Here is a 12,744-nt window from a genome sequence, read left to right as displayed (position 1 = left end):
TATTGCTGAAATTGTCATTTACAAAAAGTATCCGCGCTCGATGAGGCTTAACTTTTTCGATCACCGAACTTGGTTTTGGCCACCAAATCGTCAATCTTAGTCCGAAATGGCTCATTTTTTGTGGGCATGCTCCACTTGAGCCATAGTTGGGGATAAAACAAAAAAATCTGGCACAGCAAACCATTTTGCACAAGTTTTTACCGATTTCCAAAAAAGTATCCGCGCTCGATGAGGCTTAACTTTTTCGATCACCGAACTTTGTTTTGGTCACCAAATCGTCAATTTTAGTCCGAATTGGCTCATTTTTTGTGGGCATGCTCCACTTGAGCCATAGTTTGGGATAAAACAAAAAAATCTGGCACAACGAACCATTTTGCACAAGTTTTTACCGATTTCCAAAAAAGTATCCGCGCTCGATGAGGCTTAACTTTTTCGATCACCGAACTTTGTTTTGGTCACCAAAATCGTCAATTTTAGTCCGAATTGGCTCATTTTTTGTGGGCATGCTCCACTTGAGCCATAGTTTGGGATAAAACAAAAAAATCTGGCACATCGAACCATTTTGGACAAGTTTTTACCAATTTCCAAAAAAGTATCCGCGCTCGATGAGGCTTAACTTTTTCGATCACCGAGGCTTTTTGAGGCTCTAAAATGTGTAAATATCGAATAAAAGTTTTCTATGAGGTTTGACTACTCAAAAGAAAAAGCCTACAACACCTGGTGTTCCCAAGCGGTCACCCATCCAAGTACTAACCAGGCCCAATGTTGCTTAACTTCGGTGATCGGACGAGAACCGGTGCATTCAACATGGTATGGTCGTAGGCATTTGCGTAAGTGGGAGCGAATTTATATACAACAGTATTGTATTGTAGTCTTATATTCATATACAGGATCACTTTAACTCGCCGCCTTGCGGTTTGCAAAATAGTCACTTAATACATGCAATTTTAGCCACGTTTGTGTTATAATTTATGCAATTCGTAGCCATACAGTGTATTATGACCAACGCACAAACTTTTTGCTTCCAACCATCCACAATACAGTGAAACGGCCCCAAAACAGGGGAGAGATGAATTGGGTCCGAGGAACCTGTTCAACCGGACATTGAACCGGAGGCATGACTTCAGTGGGTTTAGGACGGTACTTGGGAAAATCATAGCTCAATTGCTTTTAGCCTAATTGTTGTGATAAACTTATTAAATAGGTAAGTATCAACTCTATTTGATAAGTTTTATTTGAATGCACTCTGCGTTAGCGGAGTGCAGCCTAAAGAATGGAAGTGAGCGATTTGCACTAACTTAAAAGTTAGTTTATTAAGGGAAATTTTACAATTAGTATTGATGTTTCCGAGACAGTTCCAAATATCAAATATACAGTAAACGCAAGCAGGGGAACTATTAGAATGGCCTTTACAAGTATATGGGGTGTGTTTGGAGCAATGGTTATTGCTGAAATTGTCATTTACAAAAAGTATCCGCGCTCGATGAGGCTTAACTTTTTCGATCACCGAACTTGGTTTTGGCCACCAAATCGTCAATCTTAGTCCGAAATGGCTCATTTTTTGTGGGCATGCTCCACTTGAGCCATAGTTGGGGATAAAACAAAAAAATCTGGCACAGCAAACCATTTTGCACAAGTTTTTACCGATTTCCAAAAAAGTATCCGCGCTCGATGAGGCTTAACTTTTTCGATCACCGAACTTTGTTTTGGTCACCAAATCGTCAATTTTAGTCCGAATTGGCTCATTTTTTGTGGGCATGCTCCACTTGAGCCATAGTTTGGGATAAAACAAAAAAATCTGGCACAACGAACCATTTTGCACAAGTTTTTACCGATTTCCAAAAAAGTATCCGCGCTCGATGAGGCTTAACTTTTTCGATCACCGAACTTTGTTTTGGTCACCAAAATCGTCAATTTTAGTCCGAATTGGCTCATTTTTTGTGGGCATGCTCCACTTGAGCCATAGTTTGGGATAAAACAAAAAAATCTGGCACATCGAACCATTTTGGACAAGTTTTTACCAATTTCCAAAAAAGTATCCGCGCTCGATGAGGCTTAACTTTTTCGATCACCGAGGCTTTTTGAGGCTCTAAAATGTGTAAATATCGAATAAAAGTTTTCTATGAGGTTTGACTACTCAAAAGAAAAAGCCTACAACACCTGGTGTTCCCAAGCGGTCACCCATCCAAGTACTAACCAGGCCCAATGTTGCTTAACTTCGGTGATCGGACGAGAACCGGTGCATTCAACATGGTATGGTCGTAGGCATTTGCGTAAGTGGGAGCGAATTTATATACAACAGTATTGTATTGTAGTCTTATATTCATATACAGGATCACTTTAACTCGCCGCCTTGCGGTTTGCAAAATAGTCACTTAATACATGCAATTTTAGCCACGTTTGTGTTATAATTTATGCAATTCGTAGCCATACAGTGTATTATGACCAACGCACAAACTTTTTGCTTCCAACCATCCACAATACAGTGAAACGGCCCCAAAACAGGGGAGAGATGAATTGGGTCCGAGGAACCTGTTCAACCGGACATTGAACCGGAGGCATGACTTCAGTGGGTTTAGGACGGTACTTGGGAAAATCATAGCTCAATTGCTTTTAGCCTAATTGTTGTGATAAACTTATTAAATAGGTAAGTATCAACTCTATTTGATAAGTTTTATTTGAATGCACTCTGCGTTAGCGGAGTGCAGCCTAAAGAATGGAAGTGAGCGATTTGCACTAACTTAAAAGTTAGTTTATTAAGGGAAATTTTACAATTAGTATTGATGTTTCCGAGACAGTTCCAAATATCAAATATACAGTAAACGCAAGCAGGGGAACTATTAGAATGGCCTTTACAAGTATATGGGGTGTGTTTGGAGCAATGGTTATTGCTGAAATTGTCATTTACAAAAAGTATCCGCGCTCGATGAGGCTTAACTTTTTCGATCACCGAACTTGGTTTTGGCCACCAAATCGTCAATCTTAGTCCGAAATGGCTCATTTTTTGTGGGCATGCTCCACTTGAGCCGTAGTTGGGGATAAAACAAAAAAATCTGGCACAGCAAACCATTTTGCACAAGTTTTTACCGATTTCCAAAAAAGTATCCGCGCTCGATGAGGCTTAACTTTTTCGATCACCGAACTTTGTTTTGGTCACCAAATCGTCAATTTTAGTCCGAATTGGCTCATTTTTTGTGGGCATGCTCCACTTGAGCCATAGTTTGGGATAAAACAAAAAAATCTGGCACAGCGAACCATTTTGCACAAGTTTTTACCGATTTCCAAAAAAGTATCCGCGCTCGATGAGGCTTAACTTTTTCGATCACCGAACTTTGTTTAGGTCACCAAATCGTCAATTTTAGTCCGAATTGGCTCATTTTTTGTGGGCATGCTCCACTTGAGCCATAGTTTGGGATAAAACAAAAAAATCTGGCACATCGAACCATTTTGGACAAGTTTTTACCAATTTCCAAAAAAGTATCCGCGCTCGATGAGGCTTAACTTTTTCGATCACCGAGGCTTTTTGAGGCTCTAAAATGTGTAAATATCGAATAAAAGTTTTCTATGAGGTTTGAATACTCAAAAGAAAAAGCCTACAACACCTGGTGTTCCCAAGCGGTCACCCATCCAAGTACTAACCAGGCCCAATGTTGCTTAACTTCGGTGATCGGACGAGAACCGGTGCATTCAACATGGTATGGTCGTAGGCATTTGCGTAAGTGGGAGCGAATTTATATACAACAGTATTGTATTGTAGTCTTATATTCATATACAGGATCACTTTAACTCGCCGCCTTGCGGTTTGCAAAATAGTCACTTAATACATGCAATTTTAGCCACGTTTGTGTTATAATTTATGCAATTCGTAGCCATACAGTGTATTATGACCAACGCACAAACTTTTTGCTTCCAACCATCCACAATACAGTGAAACGGCCCCAAAACAGGGGAGAGATGAATTGGGTCCGAGGAACCTGTTCAACCGGACATTGAACCGGAGGCATGACTTCAGTGGGTTTAGGACGGTACTTGGGAAAATCATATCTCAATTGCTTTTAGCCTAATTGTTGTGATAAACTTATTAAATAGGTAAGTATCAACTCTATTTGATAAGTTTTATTTGAATGCACTCTGCGTTAGCGGAGTGCAGCCTAAAGAATGGAAGTGAGCGATTTGCACTAACTTAAAAGTTAGTTTATTAAGGGAAATTTTACAATTAGTATTGATGTTTCCGAGACAGTTCCAAATATCAAATATACAGTAAACGCAAGCAGGGGAACTATTAGAATGGCCTTTACAAGTATATGGGGTGTGTTTGGAGCAATGGTTATTGCTGAAATTGTCATTTACAAAAAGTATCCGCGCTCGATGAGGCTTAACTTTTTCGATCACCGAACTTGGTTTTGGCCACCAAATCGTCAATCTTAGTCCGAAATGGCTCATTTTTTGTGGGCATGCTCCACTTGAGCCATAGTTGGGGATAAAACAAAAAAATCTGGCACAGCAAACCATTTTGCACAAGTTTTTACCGATTTCCAAAAAAGTATCCGCGCTAGATGAGGCTTAACTTTTTCGATCACCGAACTTTGTTTTGGTCACCAAATCGTCAATTTTAGTCCGAATTGGCTCACTTTTTGTGGGCATGCTCCACTTGAGCCATAGTTTGGGATAAAACAAAAAAATCTGGCACAGCGAACCATTTTGCACAAGTTTTTACCGATTTCCAAAAAAGTATCCGCGCTCGATGAGGCTTAACTTTTTCGATCACCGAACTTTGTTTTGGTCACCAAATCGTCAATTTTAGTCCGAATTGGCTCATTTTTTGTGGGCATGCTCCACTTGAGCCATAGTTTGGGATAAAACAAAAAAATCTGGCACATCGAACCATTTTGGACAAGTTTTTACCAATTTCCAAAAAAGTATCCGCGCTCGATGAGGCTTAACTTTTTCGATCACCGAGGCTTTTTGAGGCTCTAAAATGTGTAAATATCGAATAAAAGTTTTCTATGAGGTTTGAATACTCAAAAGAAAAAGCCTACAACACCTGGTGTTCCCAAGCGGTCACCCATCCAAGTACTAACCAGGCCCAATGTTGCTTAACTTCGGTGATCGGACGAGAACCGGTGCATTCAACATGGTATGGTCGTAGGCATTTGCGTAAGTGGGAGCGAATTTATATACAACAGTATTGTATTGTAGTCTTATATTCATATACAGGATCACTTTAACTCGCCGCCTTGCGGTTTGCAAAATAGTCACTTAATACATGCAATTTTAGCCACGTTTGTGTTATAATTTATGCAATTCGTAGCCATACAGTGTATTATGACCAACGCACAAACTTTTTGCTTCCAACCATCCACAATACAGTGAAACGGCCCCAAAACAGGGGAGAGATGAATTGGGTCCGAGGAACCTGTTCAACCGGACATTGAACCGGAGGCATGACTTCAGTGGGTTTAGGACGGTACTTGGGAAAATCATATCTCAATTGCTTTTAGCCTAATTGTTGTGATAAACTTATTAAATAGGTAAGTATCAACTCTATTTGATAAGTTTTATTTGAATGCACTCTGCGTTAGCGGAGTGCAGCCTAAAGAATGGAAGTGAGCGATTTGCACTAACTTAAAAGTTAGTTTATTAAGGGAAATTTTACAATTAGTATTGATGTTTCCGAGACAGTTCCAAATATCAAATATACAGTAAACGCAAGCAGGGGAACTATTAGAATGGCCTTTACAAGTATATGGGGTGTGTTTGGAGCAATGGTTATTGCTGAAATTGTCATTTACAAAAAGTATCCGCGCTCGATGAGGCTTAACTTTTTCGATCACCGAACTTGGTTTTGGCCACCAAATCGTCAATCTTAGTCCGAAATGGCTCATTTTTTGTGGGCATGCTCCACTTGAGCCATAGTTGGGGATAAAACAAAAAAATCTGGCACAGCAAACCATTTTGCACAAGTTTTTACCGATTTCCAAAAAAGTATCCGCGCTCGATGAGGCTTAACTTTTTCGATCACCGAACATTGTTTTGGTCACCAAATCGTCAATTTTAGTCCGAATTGGCTCATTTTTTGTGGGCATGCTCCACTTGAGCCATAGTTTGGGATAAAACAAAAAAATCTGGCACAGCGAACCATTTTGCACAAGTTTTTACCGATTTCCAAAAAAGTATCCGCGCTCGATGAGGCTTAACTTTTTCGATCACCGAACTTTGTTTTGGTCACCAAATCGTCAATTTTAGTCCGAATTGGCTCATTTTTTGTGGGCATGCTCCACTTGAGCCATAGTTTGGGATAAAACAAAAAAATCTGGCACATCGAACCATTTTGGACAAGTTTTTACCAATTTCCAAAAAAGTATCCGCGCTCGATGAGGCTTAACTTTTTCGATCACCGAGGCTTTTTGAGGCTCTAAAATGTGTAAATATCGAATAAAAGTTTTCTACGAGGTTTGAATACTCAAAAGAAAAAGCCTACAACACCTGGTGTTCCCAAGCGGTCACCCATCCAAGTACTAACCAGGCCCAATGTTGCTTAACTTCGGTGATCGGACGAGAACCGGTGCATTCAACATGGTATGGTCGTAGGCATTTGCGTAAGTGGGAGCGAATTTATATACAACAGTATTGTATTGTAGTCTTATATTCATATACAGGATCACTTTAACTCGCCGCCTTGCGGTTTGCAAAATAGTCACTTAATACATGCAATTTTAGCCACGTTTGTGTTATAATTTATGCAATTCGTAGCCATACAGTGTATTATGACCAACGCACAAACTTTTTGCTTCCAACCATCCACAATACAGTGAAACGGCCCCAAAACAGGGGAGAGATGAATTGGGTCCGAGGAACCTGTTCAACCGGACATTGAACCGGAGGCATGACTTCAGTGGGTTTAGGACGGTACTTGGGAAAATCATAGCTCAATTGCTTTTAGCCTAATTGTTGTGATAAACTTATTAAATAGGTAAGTATCAACTCTATTTGATAAGTTTTATTTGAATGCACTCTGCGTTAGCGGAGTGCAGCCTAAAGAATGGAAGTGAGCGATTTGCACTAACTTAAAAGTTAGTTTATTAAGGGAAATTTTACAATTAGTATTGATGTTTCCGAGACAGTTCCAAATATCAAATATACAGTAAACGCAAGCAGGGGAACTATTAGAATGGCCTTTACAAGTATATGGGGTGTGTTTGGAGCAATGGTTATTGCTGAAATTGTCATTTACAAAAAGTATCCGCGCTCGATGAGGCTTAACTTTTTCGATCACCGAACTTGGTTTTGGCCACCAAATCGTCAATCTTAGTCCGAAATGGCTCATTTTTTGTGGGCATGCTCCACTTGAGCCATAGTTGGGGATAAAACAAAAAAATCTGGCACAGCAAACCATTTTGCACAAGTTTTTACCGATTTCCAAAAAAGTATCCGCGCTCGATGAGGCTTAACTTTTTCGATCACCGAACTTTGTTTTGGTCACCAAATCGTCAATTTTAGTCCGAATTGGCTCATTTTTTGTGGGCATGCTCCACTTGAGCCATAGTTTGGGATAAAACAAAAAAATCTGGCACAGCGAACCATTTTGCACAAGTTTTTACCGATTTCCAAAAAAGTATCCGCGCTCGATGAGGCTTAACTTTTTCGATCACCGAACTTTGTTTTGGTCACCAAATCGTCAATTTTAGTCCGAATTGGCTCATTTTTTGTGGGCATGCTCCACTTGAGCCATAGTTGGGGATAAAACAAAAAAATCTGGCACAGCAAACCATTTTGCACAAGTTTTTACCGATTTCCAAAAAAGTATCCGCGCTCGATGAGGCTTAACTTTTTCGATCACCGAACTTTGTTTTGGTCACCAAATCGTCAATTTTAGTCCGAATTGGCTCATTTTTTGTGGGCATGCTCCACTTGAGCCATAGTTTGGGATAAAACAAAAAAATCTGGCACATCGAACCATTTTGGACAAGTTTTTACCAATTTCCAAAAAAGTATCCGCGCTCGATGAGGCTTAACTTTTTCGATCACCGAGGCTTTTTGGGGCTCTAAAATGTGTAAATATCGAATAAAAGTTTTCTATGAGGTTTGAATACTCAAAAGAAAAAGCCTACAACACCTGGTGTTCCCAAGCGGTCACCCATCCAAGTACTAACCAGGCCCAATGTTGCTTAACTTCGGTGATCGGACGAGAACCGGTGCATTCAACATGGTATGGTCGTAGGCATTTGCGTAAGTGGGAGCGAATTTATATACAACAGTATTGTATTGTAGTCTTATATTCATATACAGGATCACTTTAACTCGCCGCCTTGCGGTTTGCAAAATAGTCACTTAATACATGCAATTTTAGCCACGTTTGTGTTATAATTTATGCAATTCGTAGCCATACAGTGTATTATGACCAACGCACAAACTTTTTGCTTCCAACCATCCACAATACAGTGAAACGGCCCCAAAACAGGGGAGAGATGAATTGGGTCCGAGGAACCTGTTCAACCGGACATTGAACCGGAGGCATGACTTCAGTGGGTTTAGGACGGTACTTGGGAAAATCATAGCTCAATTGCTTTTAGCCTAATTGTTGTGATAAACTTATTAAATAGGTAAGTATCAACTCTATTTGATAAGTTTTATTTGAATGCACTCTGCGTTAGCGGAGTGCAGCCTAAAGAATGGAAGTGAGCGATTTGCACTAACTTAAAAGTTAGTTTATTAAGGGAAATTTTACAATTAGTATTGATGTTTCCGAGACAGTTCCAAATATCAAATATACAGTAAACGCAAGCAGGGGAACTATTAGAATGGCCTTTACAAGTATATGGGGTGTGTTTGGAGCAATGGTTATTGCTGAAATTGTCATTTACAAAAAGTATCCGCGCTCGATGAGGCTTAACTTTTTCGATCACCGAACTTGGTTTTGGCCACCAAATCGTCAATCTTAGTCCGAAATGGCTCATTTTTTGTGGGCATGCTCCACTTGAGCCATAGTTGGGGATAAAACAAAAAAATCTGGCACAGCAAACCATTTTGCACAAGTTTTTACCGATTTCCAAAAAAGTATCCGCGCTCGATGAGGCTTAACTTTTTCGATCACCGAACTTTGTTTTGGTCACCAAATCGTCAATTTTAGTCCGAATTGGCTCATTTTTTGTGGGCATGCTCCACTTGAGCCATAGTTTGGGATAAAACAAAAAAATCTGGCACAGCGAACCATTTTGCACAAGTTTTTACCGATTTCCAAAAAAGTATCCGCGCTCGATGAGGCTTAACTTTTTCGATCACCGAACTTTGTTTTGGTCACCAAATCGTCAATTTTAGTCCGAATTGGCTCATTTTTTGTGGGCATGCTCCACTTGAGCCATAGTTTGGGATAAAACAAAAAAATCTGGCACATCGAACCATTTTGGACAAGTTTTTACCAATTTCCAAAAAAGTATCCGCGCTCGATGAGGCTTAACTTTTTCGATCACCGAGGCTTTTTGGGGCTCTAAAATGTGTAAATATCGAATAAAAGTTTTCTATGAGGTTTGAATACTCAAAAGAAAAAGCCTACAACACCTGGTGTTCCCAAGCGGTCACCCATCCAAGTACTAACCAGGCCCAATGTTGCTTAACTTCGGTGATCGGACGAGAACCGGTGCATTCAACATGGTATGGTCGTAGGCATTTGCGTAAGTGGGAGCGAATTTATATACAACAGTATTGTATTGTAGTCTTATATTCATATACAGGATCACTTTAACTCGCCGCCTTGCGGTTTGCAAAATAGTCACTTAATACATGCAATTTTAGCCACGTTTGTGTTATAATTTATGCAATTCGTAGCCATACAGTGTATTATGACCAACGCACAAACTTTTTGCTTCCAACCATCCACAATACAGTGAAACGGCCCCAAAACAGGGGAGAGATGAATTGGGTCCGAGGAACCTGTTCAACCGGACATTGAACCGGAGGCATGACTTCAGTGGGTTTAGGACGGTACTTGGGAAAATCATAGCTCAATTGCTTTTAGCCTAATTGTTGTGATAAACTTATTAAATAGGTAAGTATCAACTCTATTTGATAAGTTTTATTTGAATGCACTCTGCGTTAGCGGAGTGCAGCCTAAAGAATGGAAGTGAGCGATTTGCACTAACTTAAAAGTTAGTTTATTAAGGGAAATTTTACAATTAGTATTGATGTTTCCGAGACAGTTCCAAATATCAAATATACAGTAAACGCAAGCAGGGGAACTATTAGAATGGCCTTTACAAGTATATGGGGTGTGTTTGGAGCAATGGTTATTGCTGAAATTGTCATTTACAAAAAGTATCCGCGCTCGATGAGGCTTAACTTTTTCGATCACCGAACTTGGTTTTGGCCACCAAATCGTCAATCTTAGTCCGAAATGGCTCATTTTTTGTGGGCATGCTCCACTTGAGCCATAGTTGGGGATAAAACAAAAAAATCTGGCACAGCAAACCATTTTGCACAAGTTTTTACCGATTTCCAAAAAAGTATCCGCGCTCGATGAGGCTTAACTTTTTCGATCACCGAACTTTGTTTTGGTCACCAAATCGTCAATTTTAGTCCGAATTGGCTCATTTTTTGTGGGCATGCTCCACTTGAGCCATAGTTTGGGATAAAACAAAAAAATCTGGCACAGCGAACCATTTTGCACAAGTTTTTACCGATTTCCAAAAAAGTATCCGCGCTCGATGAGGCTTAACTTTTTCGATCACCGAACTTTGTTTTGGTCACCAAATCGTCAATTTTAGTCCGAATTGGCTCATTTTTTGTGGGCATGCTCCACTTGAGCCATAGTTTGGGATAAAACAAAAAAATCTGGCACATCGAACCATTTTGGACAAGTTTTTACCAATTTCCAAAAAAGTATCCGCGCTCGATGAGGCTTAACTTTTTCGATCACCGAGGCTTTTTGAGGCTCTAAAATGTGTAAATATCGAATAAAAGTTTTCTACGAGGTTTGAATACTCAAAAGAAAAAGCCTACAACACCTGGTGTTCCCAAGCGGTCACCCATCCAAGTACTAACCAGGCCCAATGTTGCTTAACTTCGGTGATCGGACGAGAACCGGTGCATTCAACATGGTATGGTCGTAGGCATTTGCGTAAGTGGGAGCGAATTTATATACAACAGTATTGTATTGTAGTCTTATATTCATATACAGGATCACTTTAACTCGCCGCCTTGCGGTTTGCAAAATAGTCACTTAATACATGCAATTTTAGCCACGTTTGTGTTATAATTTATGCAATTCGTAGCCATACAGTGTATTATGACCAACGCACAAACTTTTTGCTTCCAACCATCCACAATACAGTGAAACGGCCCCAAAACAGGGGAGAGATGAATTGGGTCCGAGGAACCTGTTCAACCGGACATTGAACCGGAGGCATGACTTCAGTGGGTTTAGGACGGTACTTGGGAAAATCATAGCTCAATTGCTTTTAGCCTAATTGTTGTGATAAACTTATTAAATAGGTAAGTATCAACTCTATTTGATAAGTTTTATTTGAATGCACTCTGCGTTAGCGGAGTGCAGCCTAAAGAATGGAAGTGAGCGATTTGCACTAACTTAAAAGTTAGTTTATTAAGGGAAATTTTACAATTAGTATTGATGTTTCCGAGACAGTTCCAAATATCAAATATACAGTAAACGCAAGCAGGGGAACTATTAGAATGGCCTTTACAAGTATATGGGGTGTGTTTGGAGCAATGGTTATTGCTGAAATTGTCATTTACAAAAAGTATCCGCGCTCGATGAGGCTTAACTTTTTCGATCACCGAACTTGGTTTTGGCCACCAAATCGTCAATCTTAGTCCGAAATGGCTCATTTTTTGTGGGCATGCTCCACTTGAGCCATAGTTGGGGATAAAACAAAAAAATCTGGCACAGCAAACCATTTTGCACAAGTTTTTACCGATTTCCAAAAAAGTATCCGCGCTCGATGAGGCTTAACTTTTTCGATCACCGAACTTTGTTTTGGTCACCAAATCGTCAATTTTAGTCCGAATTGGCTCATTTTTTGTGGGCATGCTCCACTTGAGCCATAGTTTGGGATAAAACAAAAAAATCTGGCACAGCGAACCATTTTGCACAAGTTTTTACCGATTTCCAAAAAAGTATCCGCGCTCGATGAGGCTTAACTTTTTCGATCACCGAACTTTGTTTTGGTCACCAAATCGTCAATTTTAGTCAGAATTGGCTCATTTTTTGTGGGCATGCTCCACTTGAGCCATAATTTGGGATAAAACAAAAAAATCTGGCACATCGAACCATTTTGGACAAGTTTTTACCAATTTCCAAAAAAGTATCCGCGCTCGATGAGGCTTAACTTTTTCGATCACCGAGGCTTTTTGAGGCTCTAAAATGTGTAAATATCGAATAAAAGTTTTCTACGAGGTTTGAATACTCAAAAGAAAAAGCCTACAACACCTGGTGTTCCCAAGCGGTCACCCATCCAAGTACTAACCAGGCCCAATGTTGCTTAACTTCGGTGATCGGACGAGAACCGGTGCATTCAACATGGTATGGTCGTAGGCATTTGCGTAAGTTGGAGCGAATTTATATACAACAGTATTGTATTGTAGTCTTATATTCATATACAGGATCACTTTAACTCGCCGCCTTGCGGTTTGCAAAATAGTCACTTAATACATGCAATTTTAGCCACGTTTGTGTTATAATTTATGCAATTCGTAGCCATACAGTGTATTATGACCAACGCACAAACTTTT

At 39.9% G+C, this 12,744-nt stretch overlaps 9 non-coding genes across 9 annotated transcripts; all 9 read right to left on the bottom strand.

Moving 5' to 3' along the window:
• Nucleotides 1-705: 705 nt before the first annotated feature.
• Nucleotides 706-824, bottom strand: LOC142346471 (5S ribosomal RNA). Its single transcript, XR_012759530.1, has one exon. It is a non-coding gene; the product is annotated as a 5S ribosomal RNA (ribosomal RNA).
• A 1,324-nt stretch (nucleotides 825-2,148) lies between these two features.
• Nucleotides 2,149-2,267, bottom strand: LOC142346470 (5S ribosomal RNA). Its single transcript, XR_012759529.1, has one exon. It is a non-coding gene; the product is annotated as a 5S ribosomal RNA (ribosomal RNA).
• Nucleotides 2,268-3,590: 1,323 nt separating this feature from the next.
• LOC142346469 (5S ribosomal RNA) lies at nucleotides 3,591-3,709 on the bottom strand. The gene has a single exon (XR_012759528.1). It is a non-coding gene; the product is annotated as a 5S ribosomal RNA (ribosomal RNA).
• Nucleotides 3,710-5,032: 1,323 nt separating this feature from the next.
• LOC142346468 (5S ribosomal RNA) lies at nucleotides 5,033-5,151 on the bottom strand. Its single transcript, XR_012759527.1, has one exon. It is a non-coding gene; the product is annotated as a 5S ribosomal RNA (ribosomal RNA).
• A 1,323-nt stretch (nucleotides 5,152-6,474) lies between these two features.
• On the bottom strand, nucleotides 6,475-6,593 carry LOC142346467 (5S ribosomal RNA). Its single transcript, XR_012759526.1, has one exon. It is a non-coding gene; the product is annotated as a 5S ribosomal RNA (ribosomal RNA).
• Nucleotides 6,594-8,104: 1,511 nt separating this feature from the next.
• Nucleotides 8,105-8,223, bottom strand: LOC142346465 (5S ribosomal RNA). Its single transcript, XR_012759524.1, has one exon. It is a non-coding gene; the product is annotated as a 5S ribosomal RNA (ribosomal RNA).
• A 1,323-nt stretch (nucleotides 8,224-9,546) lies between these two features.
• LOC142346464 (5S ribosomal RNA) lies at nucleotides 9,547-9,665 on the bottom strand. The gene has a single exon (XR_012759523.1). It is a non-coding gene; the product is annotated as a 5S ribosomal RNA (ribosomal RNA).
• A 1,323-nt stretch (nucleotides 9,666-10,988) lies between these two features.
• Nucleotides 10,989-11,107, bottom strand: LOC142346463 (5S ribosomal RNA). Its single transcript, XR_012759522.1, has one exon. It is a non-coding gene; the product is annotated as a 5S ribosomal RNA (ribosomal RNA).
• A 1,323-nt stretch (nucleotides 11,108-12,430) lies between these two features.
• Nucleotides 12,431-12,549, bottom strand: LOC142346462 (5S ribosomal RNA). Its single transcript, XR_012759521.1, has one exon. It is a non-coding gene; the product is annotated as a 5S ribosomal RNA (ribosomal RNA).
• Between the last annotated feature and the right edge of the window lie 195 nt (nucleotides 12,550-12,744).

Source organism: Convolutriloba macropyga, chromosome 9 (assembly GCF_964194025.1).
Source record: "Convolutriloba macropyga chromosome 9, txConMacr16.3, whole genome shotgun sequence".
NCBI classification, from domain to species: Eukaryota; Metazoa; Xenacoelomorpha; order Acoela; family Convolutidae; genus Convolutriloba; species Convolutriloba macropyga.
The sequence above is the reverse complement of the archived record's forward strand: the minus strand, read 5'-3'. Positions and strand labels throughout refer to the sequence as shown.